Below are 10,779 nucleotides of genomic sequence, written 5' to 3' on the forward strand. Positions count from 1 at the left end.
CTCACTAAATACATTTTAAATGAACAAAATTAATAACTTTAAGGGTACAGTGTAAAAAAATTATGAAGGGATTAAATAGGCATAATAAAGCCTGCTCAAGGAAATTGTTTCTCAATTAAATTTTTCACTGTTGCCTGGCACTGTGGTGCATGCCTGTAATCCCAACAACTCAGGAGGTTGAGGCAGGAGGATTACAAGTTATTAGCAATTTATTGCGACCCTAAGCAATTTAGCAAGACCCTGTCTCAAAATAAAAGATAAAAAAAGGGTTGGGGATGTGACTTATGATTAGGTGTCCCTGGGTTTAATCCTTGGTTCAACAACAACAACAACAAAATTAATCATTGTTGGAAGTGGGGGAGTATAACTCAGGTGTAGAGTGCTTGCCTAGCATGAGTGAGGCCCTGGCATCCATCCCCAACACCACACACACATACACATACACAATTTTCATAGTTGGTATGATTAAAATATCTGTATGGCCAGTAAAATACTAAAAATAACAATGGGATCAAAAAACAAAGTTTCTTTGGGTAAAATATACCTACTATTTAGATATGTGGGCCCTATATTCAGAAATAGCTGACTTTTTTGTGGGGAGCTATTTTTCTAATTCTTAGGCTTTTTTTTCCCCCTAAAACAAACAAACAAAAATATAGCTTATGTTAAATATAAAGATTTGCCAGGCCCGTAATCCCAGCAATTTGGGAGGCTGAGTTAGTAGGATTGAAAGTTCTAGGCCACTCTCAACAATTTAGGGAATCCCTCAGCAACTTGGTGAGACCATGCCTCAAAATAAAAAAAGGGACAAGTGTCTCTGGGTTCAATTCCTAATACTGCCACAGTTACATAAATAAATAAATAAATGTACAAGTTTTATAGACGAAAAGTTTGCCCACACTGGATAGAAAAATTGTAAAAGATTTTGAAATAGAACAAAAGATTGGAGGTTGGGAAGTTGGGTGTCTTTTTTTTTTTACCCCAGTGCTCCGGTGGAACCCAGGTCCCTCTCTGCAAGGGCTCTATCACTGAACTACTACATCCCCAGCCCTGAAGCCTGGGTGGTATATAGCAAATCCTTCTCAGTCAAGGGATTCTAAGAGGGCTGTGACTTTTCATTGTCTTTGAGCTGTACTACAGCCCAGGAAGTCACAGATAATGAATAGAAATGCAAATGTACGATCAGTAGACATGCAAATTATGTTCCTCCACCGATCCCCTCCTGGTAAATAACAGTACTTGTAGATCCATTTCAGTATGCCTGATCTATATAAGGGTGATATTTTAAATTCTCCTTTGAACTTGTAAAATCTTATTGGCTCCCTCATTAATTAATGAGCTGAATAAAATCATTGACACATTTTCATTTTATATATGTATGACAATCATGATTATAACTTTGAAAAATCATCTATTAACAACTGATAAATGGACATTATTCTTCACTGTTGGACAGAGCATCAGTTGACTCAAGTTCTCTGGAGAACAATTAGGCAGTGTACCCCCAGAACATTAAAAATGTATATATTGGTACATAGGTTACACAGTATGTAGGATAAAATTTGAGGAATATCTTTTTTTTTTTTTTTTTTTTTGCACCAGATATTGAACCCAGGGGTGCTTTTCCACTGAGATACAACGCCAGCACCACTCCCCCCTTTTTTTTAATTTTAAAAATTTTGAGACGAGGTCTTGCTAATTTGCAGAGGGTGTCCCTAAATTGCTGATAGTCTCGCTGAGTTGCTGAAACTGGTCTTGAACTTGCAATCTTCCTGCCTCATCCTCCCCAGTCACTGGGATTATAGGCATGTGTCACCACATCTGGCTAAATTTTAAAATTGTGTACACCAAAGATGTTTCATAACCACATTTTGTTCAGATGCAAAACTTAATTACTATTTTTTTAATTAAAAATTTTGGGGTAGGCTGGGGTTGTGGCTCAGTGGTAGAGTGAGTGCTTGCTGAGGGTTCGATCCTCAGCACCACATAAAAATAAATAAATAAAATAAAGGTATTGTGTCCATCTACAACTACAATATATATAAATTACATATTATGATATATATAGAGATATATATCTATATATATAATCTATATATATATAGATATATAGATATATCTAAATCGAGGGGCTGGTGGCATTCAGTTTTAGAGCATGTGCCTAGCCTAGCATGTGTGAAACCCTGGGTTTAGTCCCTAGCACAACACTCCAAAATTTGATAGCCAAGTTTTTGTTTGTTTGTTTGTTTGTTTGTTTTTTGGTACCAGGGATTGAACCTAGCGGCGCTTAACCACTGAGCCACATCTCCAGTCCTTTTCCCTTTTTTTACTTTTTGAGACAGAGACTTGCTAAGTTGCTTAGGATCTTGCTAAATTGCTGTGGCTGGCTTTGAATTTGTGATCACTCCTGCCTTAGCCTCCAGAGCTGCTAGGATTACAGGCATGCACCACCACACCCACCAAGTTTTAAGTTTAACATTTTAACTGGGCATGGTGGCATACCATGCTACTTCAGAGGCTGAGGCAGGAGTATCACTTGAGCCAGTTACCAATCTGCAGAGAGTTCTTTTGCTCAATTCAGATAGAAATCACCAATAGACAAAATACACCTCCCTTAGTATTAGCAGCTCTCAGTTTTGAATGTCAGCAGCTTACAGCTCTTCATGTCAGGTGCCTTCCCTGCTCTTCTAGCGGTTGGAACCAGCAGCTATCAGCTACCTTTTGGAACTCTTCCAGCAGCTGGAACTATCAGCTCCCAGCCTCTCTGTTGCTCCCCACCATTCTATGGTTGCTAATCACTCTCAGTGTTACTAGCTCTAAGTGCAACCAGTTCAGTCTGTTCTACTCAAGATAGAAGTCATGAATAGGCAACATGTTAACATCCAAAAGAGGCTTTATTAGGTCTCAGGCTGCAGTACTCAGACTGTTCTGATAAGCATATGGGAAGGGGTTACATAGACAAAAAAAAAAAAAAAAAAAAAGGTGGATTTATGCAAGTGCAGTATCCTGCCAGGTAACCCCAAGCTTTCTCTTTAGTCATGGGTAGGGGAGCGGCTCTCTGCTGACTGGAATAATGGCTGAAATAATGACTGCAGAGGGGTGGAGTTGTCCAGAGAGACAAGGGCATTAGACCCTTCTCTTCAGTCTGAAATGCATAAAATCAAAACCAGCCTGGTCAACATAGTGAGAACATCTTTAAACAAAACAAAACAAAACAAAACAACAACAACAAAAAACCACACAAACAAATAAAAAACAACAACAAAAAACAAAACCCCTGAGTTCAAGCACAGTTTTAACACTGAGGGACGGAATACACAAATGAACAATGACCAGACAGTCTGTGACCTCTGACCCATAATTTGCAGTCACCAGTCTAGGAAATCAACTCATTATCTACAATAACCAGACTACTATCTACAAGTCAAACTTGTAGGAAGTCTGACCACTATCTTTAGCAATCAACCCAGAAAGCCAAACAACAACCCATGTAACTATCAGCCCCAAATAGCCAGGACTTGATTAATAACTGACAGCTTCCCTAATTTTTGTCCCCATTTGCAATTTAGGATCAAGCAGAGGAAACCAAATATGTTCCCCTATCCAATCACATAAGATGTTCCACTTTTTTTTTTTTTTTGCAGTACAGGGGGTTAAAACCTAAGGGTACTCTTACCACTAAGCTATATTCCCAGCTCTTCTAAGATTTTGTTTTGAGAAAGGGTGTCACTTATTTGCCCTGGTTGGCCTTGAATTTGTAATCCTTCTGCTCAGCCTCCCCAGTAGCTGGGATTATGTCCCACTTCTCACTGACCTACTCACAGCTTCCTTCATGCCAATAGCTTCTCATCTGGGTATACCTGAAACCTTCACTTTTTTTAACTATTAATGTTGTCCATTCCATTGCCTACCTTTGTGTCTCTGCCTAATTGATGATGGTGGCTTGCTACAAGCTCTGTTCTCATTTGTTTGGTCTTTGTTTATTCCCATATGTCAAGGTATACCACTCTATAAACTGGGAAAAATATCATCTCTATCTCCTAGCAAAGTGGCCTAGCAAAGTGCCAACAGCAATCATACTACATATCCCATTCTCTGACATCATCAGAAAACCAGCTCATTGGGAATGATATTGGTCAAATTATGTTGTTATATTGTGTGCGTATATGAATATGAAACAACAAATCCCAGTGTTATGTATAATTATAACTCACTAACAATATGGGTTGGGGAGAAAACCAGTTCATAAGATCTCTTAATTATGCAACTCAAGAAGTCAAGATCTCTGAGATTGCACTCCTCTTAGGGTATCCCAATTATCCAAAGCCAACAGATTTAATTTACCTTAGCACAATTTTTAAGCATTGCAGTGATAGTTTAACACAGATCAACTGCCAGAGTTAATGACCATTAACCATTTTGTGTGTGTGTGTGTGCGTGTGTGTGTGCATGTGTGTGTGCATGTGTGTGATACTAGGAATTGAACCCAGGACTTTGTGTATGCTAGGCAAGTGCTCTACCTCTGAGCTACATCTCCAGTTCATTTCATTTTTTTAAATAATTTTTTTAGTTGTAGATGAACACAATACCTTTATTTATTTATTTTTATGTGTTGCTGAGGATAAAACCCAGTGCCTTACCACTGAACCACAACTGCAGCCCCTATATAACATTTTTTAAATGACTGTTTTTAAATATTTTAAGATGTTATTTCATTGACAATTCAACTAACAATATATCAACTATTTTTTTTCCCCTTTGGCTCTATTTGTGTGTGAATTTGTGTTTATACTGTGAAGTCCCGGGCAAGTGTTCTACCACTGAGACACAACCCCAGCCCCTCATTTTATTTTTTATTTTGAGATAGATCTCACTAAGTTGTCCAGTCCAGCTTCAAACTTGCCATTCTTCTGTCTCAGCCTCCCAAGTAATTGAGATGACAGGTGTGCACCACGATTGGCTCATCATTTATTTTTGTAGTCTAGTTTTCAAGGTTTTATTATTTTTTTCACCAAAAATTCAGTCAATGCTGAATTTAGTTATTTTAAATCTTGAGATTACAAATTTTCCAGTAATTCCAGGCTCCTACAAAAAAAAAAAAAAATGTATGTTCCATTTGAAAGATTTTGTACAGGTGTGCCCAAGCAATCAAATCCAATTAATAGTTGCAGACTTACTTTTTCATTAGGCTGTCTGTAGAGAGGTTCCAAGTAAATACTAAAATCCCAAGAAATCATGTTTAAAAAAAAAAAAAAAAAATATATATATATATATATATATATAGGCAAGAAAGATTGGTACTGAATAATTTGGAATAGTGATCAAGGGTGATCATTAGAGTACTGATTATGAGGGAGAGGTGCCAACTGCATTTGGTCTTAAAGATGTCATACCTGACCTTGGCAAAGACCCACAGGGTTCTTGGTTGAGGAAAGAGGGTGGCGATAGTTCTGAGGTAGAAGATTGTGGAATGCATGGAAACCAAGGTATAGAAGGTAATTTGACTTATAGAGGCATGCTGGGACAGATGGTGGGGAGCAGAGGGCTCAAATACCTGACTGAAGAAATATGAAGGTGTTGTGAAGAAAAATATTTCATGGGGAATGAGATATCAAATCATGTCATGTGTAGGTACGAATATGGTATAATGGACTCCACTATCACAAATAACTTCCAACTTGAAAACAAAGCAAAGTTCATGGCATGTATTTTCAATGTCATTTTTCATTTTGGGGGTTGAGGGACACGATTTTCTTATCCAAGAATAATTTAATTATCTTGTCTGGGGGAACGTAACTTTATTATTTATTATCTGTTAAGTGTTTAGGCTCTGAAGTTACATGCTCCATGATATTCAGTAGAAAATATAGCCCCCAAATTAAGGTTGCCCTGTAGGACATGAACCAGTTTTATATCTAATCTACCACTTTAATTCTAACATTCCTTTTCTTCCTCTTAACATTCCTTCTTAAATATCTGGAATACAAAGGTCTTCAACATACTCTTTTATAAATCACCGAGCCACATCCCCAGTCCTTTTTATTTTTTGTTTTGAGTCATGGCCTCACTAAGTTGCTAGGGCCTTGGCAAAGTTGTTGATGCTGGTTTTGAACTTGGGATCCTTCTGCCTCAGCTTCTGAGCTTCTGGGATTACAGGTGTGTGCCACCACTTCAACAAGCTCTTGGAATTTAATAAATATTTGACATGTATTCATGTTACATTTGTATGACTCATGTTTCCAATTTTTTGAAAATTTGACAATGTTCAACCAAGGTGACTCAAACTGACCAATGTCTGTTAAGTGTACTTTGAGGAAAAAAAGCTATTGTTATTCCACCAAGAATCACAAATCTATATCGTCACTGAATTCCTCATTCTTCATGGATTCGCAAAGAATTAAATATTCCGAACCTGTGAAAAAGTATTCCAGGGAAGATCTCTCCTGAGAACAGTTGTGATGTTAAACCACAGTTCAAACCTCAGAAAGCCAGACATGTCAGGCGAATCAATGTTCTTACATGAGTGTGTATTTAAAAATAATCTCATATTTTTCATATTAATATCTATCTTGGTTAGCTGCTGCTTCATCTTTGAAAGCCCATGTTAGGACACTGAGGTATTTAGACTCTAGCACATAAAGCTAACTGACCAGAAGTTTGGTTGTCTGAGAGACAGGAGGGACTACTTCTCTTGGCTTTCAGTATGGTCCCAAACAAGCTCACCCATGGGGCTGAAGTTCATTGCCTGGAAATGCCTTCATCTGCCTCTTTTTTATTATTATTTTTTAAATCAGATAAATAACTGTTCATTATTCAGGGTTCAACTTATTTATTGACTGCTTTCTCAACTCCCCTAGCAGAGAGAGGCACTTCCTCTTCCCTTACACTTACATTGTCAAAGAGAACCACTTTCAAACTAGTTCTCTTCAATTTCTATTATAATCCTGTTCATGAGGGTGAAACCCTCAAGACTTAATCGCTCCCCCAAACACTCTACTCCTTTATCACAATGGACATTAATTTCCAACATAAGAATTTGGGACAACATACAGATAATAACAGCATCCTAATGGATGTGAGGCTGTATCTCATTATAGCTTTAATTTGCATTTTCCCAATGATTAGTAATGTTGGACATCCTTTAATGTGCTTTATTGGTCATTTGTGTTCTTTGGAGAAATGTATTCAAGTTATTTGCCCACTTTTGAATCAGATTGTTTATTTCTTATTGTTGAGTTTTAGGAGTTTTCTATATACTCTAAATATTAATCTTTTTTTCACAAATTCTATTTATTTATGTATTTATTTTACTTTTTGATTCATTGTACACAAATGGGGTACAACTTTCATTTCTCTGGTTGTACAAGAAGTCATACCGTTTGTGTAGTCATACATGTACATAGGGTAATGATGTTTGTCTCATTCTATTATCTTTCCTTCCCCTAGCATTCTCCCCACCCCTCATTTCCCTCTATACAATCCATCCTTCCTATATTCTTCCCTTACCCCCCATTATGTATCATCATCCACTTATCAGAGAAATCATTCGGTCTTTGGTTTTTTGGGATTGGCTTATTTCACATAGCATGATATTCTCCAACTCCATCCATTTACCTGCAAATGCCATAATTTTATTCTTCTTTATGGCTGAATAATATTCCATTTGTATATATACCACAATTTCTTTGTCCATTCATCTACTGAAGGGCATCTAGGTTGGTTCCACAATCTAGCTATTGTGAATTGAGCTGCTATAAACATTGATGTGGCTGTGTCACTGTAGTATGCTGATTTTACTTTGGGTACAGGCCAAGGAGTGGGATAGCTGGGTCAAATGGTGGCTCCATTCCAAGTTTTCTAAGGAATATCCATACTGCTTTCCAGAGTGGCTGCAACCCAATTTGCAACCCCACCAGCAATGTACGAGAGTACCTTTTTCCCCACATCCTCACCAACACCTATTGTTGCTTGTATTCTTGATAGTAGCCATTCTAATTGGGGTGAGATGAAATCTTAGAGTTTTGATTTGCATTTCTCTTATTACTAGAGATGTTAAACATTTTTTCATATATCTGTTGATTGCCTGTAGAACTTCTGTGAAGTGTCTGCTCATTTCCTTAACCCATTTATTGATTGGGTTATTTGTATTCTTAGTGTAAAGTTTTTTGAGTTCTTTATAAATTCTGGAGATTAGTGTTCTGTTCTAAAGTATGTGTGGCAAAGATTTTCTCCCATTCTCTCCGAAGGTTCTCTCTTCACATTGTTGATTGTTTCCTTTGCTAAGAAAAAGTTTTTTAGTTTGAATCTATCCCATTTATTGATTCCTGCTTTTTTTACATTTAAAAAAATTTTTTTTTAGGGCATAGAACAATAAACACTTTTATTACACGAGCTAAGACAGAAGGGAGGAGGACTCATTTGCCTTTCTGGGCTTTGATTTTCCTCAGATAGAACTCCAACTCCTTGCCTCCTAGCACATAGCCATCTGCTCGGCCACAATGTCCTGGTCTTGATGCAATGCAGGCAAGCAGCTTGTCCTGCTGGAACTGCTCCTCCAGGAGAGTGCTGACTTTAGCATTCTTCTTCCTTTCATCATATTTCTTTGAATTTTCTTTGATTGCTTTTTGTTTAAAATTTCTTCCTCCTCAGGAGTCAGCCTGGCCCCCTTCTTGCGACCCAGAGGCAGTGCATAGTGGGATTTGTACCACTGTTGGTATGGTGTGCTATCAATGAACATGATCAGTAGTTCACCAGGGTCTTGGTGCAGACCAGCTCATTACTGGACGCATTGTAGACGACATCAATGATCCTTGTTTTGTGAGTCCAACACTCAGAACCCCAGGAGAAGTTCCCCACATCCAGCCTCAAAGCCCGGTACTTCTTGTTGCCTCCTTGCACTTGGACAGTGTGTATGTGGCAGGGGCCAATCTTAGTGTTGGCAGCAGAGCGTCCCAACTCATACTTCCGCTTCTTGTGGTAGGGCTTTCTCTTGCCCCTAGTCTTGCACCACTTGTGCCAGTTGTCCCAAGAGATGCCCATCGCTCGGCGCCCACTGGAAAGAGCTGCTTTTATTTCTTGTGACTTTGGGAGTTATGCTAAGGAAGTCTGGTCCTAAGCTGACATGATGATTTGGGCCTACTTTTTCGTCTACTTGGTGCAGGGTCTCTGGTCTAATTCCTAGATCCTTGATCCATTTTGAGTTGAGTTTTTTACAGGGTGAGACATAGGGGTTTAATTTCATTTTGCTGCATATGGATTTCCAGTTTTCCCAGCACCATTTGTTGAAGAGGCTATCTTTTCTCCATTGTATGTTTTTGGCACCTTTATCTAGTATAATTGTAATTATGGGGGTTTGTCTGTGTGTCCTCTTTTCTGTACCATTGGTCTACCTATTTTGGTGCCAATAGTGTGCCATTTTTGTTATTATTGCTCTGTAGTATAGTTGAAGTTCTGGTATTGTGATACCTCCTGCGTTGCTCTTCTTGCTACGGATTACTTTGGCTATTCTGGGTCTTTTATTCTTCCAAATGAATTTCATGATTTCTTTCTCTGTTTCTATGAGGTATGTCATTGGGATTTTAATTGGAATTGCATTGCATTTGTATAGTGCTTTAGGTAGTATGGACATTTTGACAATATTAATTCTGCCTATCTAAGAACATGGAAGATCTTTCCATCTTCTAAGTTTTTCTTTAATTTCTTGCATTTGTATTCATAAGTGATAAATCTTCTGAAATGAAAACTACCCCATTCACAAAAGCCTAAAAAAAAAAAAAAAAAAAAAAAAAAAAAAAAAAAAAAAAAAAAAAACAACTTAGGAATCAATCTAACAAAAGGGTTGAAAGGGGTTGGGGATATAGCTCAGTTGGCAGAGTGTTTACCTCTCAAGCACAAGGCCCTGGGGTTCAAGCCCTAGCACTGACAAAAAAAAAAAAAAAAAAAAAAAAAAAAAAAAAAGGTGAGAGATCTCTACAATGAAAACTACAGAACACCAATGAATATTAATCTTTTGTCAAATATGTGATTTGAAAATATTTTCTTCCATTTGGTTGGCTGCCTATTAATTCTTTTGATAATGTCATTTGATGCAGAAAATTTTTAAGTTTTCATGAAGTCTAATTTGTCTCTTTTGTTATTTTGCTGCCTGTACTTTTGGTGTCATATCCAAGAAATTATTGATAAATCCAATGTTGTGAAGATTTTTCCTATGGTTTCTTCTAAGATTCTTATAATTTATGTTTTACTGTTAGGTCATGGATCTATTTGAGTTCATTTTTTATGTGCACACTGATGTTTTGAATGTTAAGCCAATTCTGCCTTCCTGGGATAAAACCAAGTTGGTTATAAAGTCATCAATGATAAATTTGCCAAAATTTTGTTTAAAGATGTTTTAATGTTCATGAGGAATATTGATATAATTTTTATTTTTCTTTAGTATCTTTATTTTCAGTAACAGAGTAATGCTGACCTCAAAAATGTGTTGGGAAATATTCCTCCTAGTAAAAAAATGTGTGCACAATGGTATTATTTCTTCCTTAAATTTTTAAAAAATTTTTAAATTTTTATTTTTTTTAAAGATTTTTTTAGATGTTGTTAGACCTTTATTTTATTCATTTATTTATATGCAGTGCTGAGAATCAAACCCAGTGCCTCACACATGCTAGGCAGGCACTCTACCACTGAGTTACAAGCCCAGCCCCCCTTAAATGTTTAATAGAATCCATCAGCAAAGTTATCTTTATAACAAGGTTTTTAACTACAATTTCTATTTCTTTCATT

General features: G+C 37.1%; 1 pseudogene; it reads right to left on the reverse strand.

Moving 5' to 3' along the window:
* Positions 1-8,361: 8,361 nt before the first annotated feature.
* LOC124969424 (40S ribosomal protein S8-like) lies at positions 8,362-9,178 on the reverse strand (annotated as a pseudogene).
* Between the last annotated feature and the right edge of the window lie 1,601 nt (positions 9,179-10,779).

This window comes from Sciurus carolinensis, chromosome 17 (assembly GCF_902686445.1).
Source record: "Sciurus carolinensis chromosome 17, mSciCar1.2, whole genome shotgun sequence".
Classification (NCBI taxonomy): Eukaryota; Metazoa; Chordata; class Mammalia; order Rodentia; family Sciuridae; genus Sciurus; species Sciurus carolinensis.